The 1,198-nt window shown below is 60.8% G+C and overlaps 1 protein-coding gene across 1 annotated transcript in view; it reads left to right on the top strand.

The window, feature by feature from the left end:
* DPYSL4 (dihydropyrimidinase like 4) overlaps positions 1-1,198 on the top strand; it is a gene marked incomplete at its 3' end in the record, with an annotated part of 33,495 nt that overhangs the window by 13,349 nt on the left and 18,948 nt on the right. The window lies entirely within an intron of this gene.

Below are 1,198 nucleotides of genomic sequence, written 5' to 3' on the forward strand. Positions count from 1 at the left end.
GGTCGGTCCCGGGGGGAGCGGGGGGAGCAGCCCGCTGGGGCACCCGCTCGCTCCGGGGAGGGGGCCAGCAAGCGCTTCCCAGGGTCTGCTGCCAGCGCGGCATCGCCCTGGGCGCTCCCCCCGGTGACCTCCGGCAAAAGCCGAGCCCAGTTGAGCTCACGCTCCCCAGGAACAGCCGCTTGCCCGAGCCTTGGAGGGAGGGGGCTGGCGGGAGAGCCTGCGGTGGGGGCGCTTGCAGGCAGCAGAACGCGCGGGGGGATCGGGGGCGCCTGCTGGAATCGGCACCCTCCTCCCCATTCCCTGCTTGGGTGCCGTGGCAGAAATCCTTGCAAGGCCTGTTGAGCGTTTCCCAACAGGTACGTGTGGGCTCCTGAAGGGTGGCTGATGGCCTTGAGTGGCGCTCCATCCCATCCCCTGTCTTGCTCAGAGGTCTTGAAAAAACAGAGAGGTTTGGGTCTTTTGAAATAACATGCATTACACTTGGCAATATTGGTCTCCAACTCGGGACCCTTCTTGGTGTTGCCGGCTTGGCTCACGTTCGTTATTTTTCCTGTTTACCTTTAGAAAAGAAAAATCTGAGACACCTCCCGCAGTGAGATGGTACCGGACAGACCCAGACTGCAGCTCCTTTTAGCTTACAGTCGCGCAAGTGTTCAGCCTGGGGCGGGGGGAGAGTTTAAAATGAGAGCAGGAGCCCAGCCCTTCACATGGGCTTGTGTGGGCAAACAGGGTAAAGGATAAATTAAAAAAAATTCCCACCTCTCCAGGGTTTTATTAGAGAAGCCTTTTCTTCAGCTGGCTGTGATATGGTCCCCAGTGGTTCAGTATCTTCAGAAGTATTTTTTTAAGCTGCTGGCCTGGTGACGCTCGGGCCCTGGGGACAAACAGGGGGTGTCTGCAATAGGAGCACAGGGGATGGAGAAGTGACCATGCTCTCAGAGCAGGATCCTTTAAAGCCTGCAAGATCTGGCCGTGGTGTTGGATAAGGTCCTTGCACCCAGTGCCAGATAAGTGGGGTGTTGGGCGCTACGGAGCGTGGCAGCGGGGCGCGGTGCCTGCTGGGCACCCGCTTGCCAAGGCGGCACGCATAGCCCGGGTGCAACCCAGCGATCGCTCCAGCTCCGGGGGCTCCCAGCTAACACGGGGGCCCTGCGGGGCCTCGGTTCGTGCCCGGGGTGACGTGGGGCTGTGGCAGCGG

Source organism: Egretta garzetta, unplaced genomic scaffold, assembly GCF_000687185.1.
Source record: "Egretta garzetta isolate BGI_Z169 unplaced genomic scaffold, ASM68718v1 scaffold164, whole genome shotgun sequence".
Lineage (NCBI taxonomy): Eukaryota > Metazoa > Chordata > Aves > Pelecaniformes > Ardeidae > Egretta > Egretta garzetta.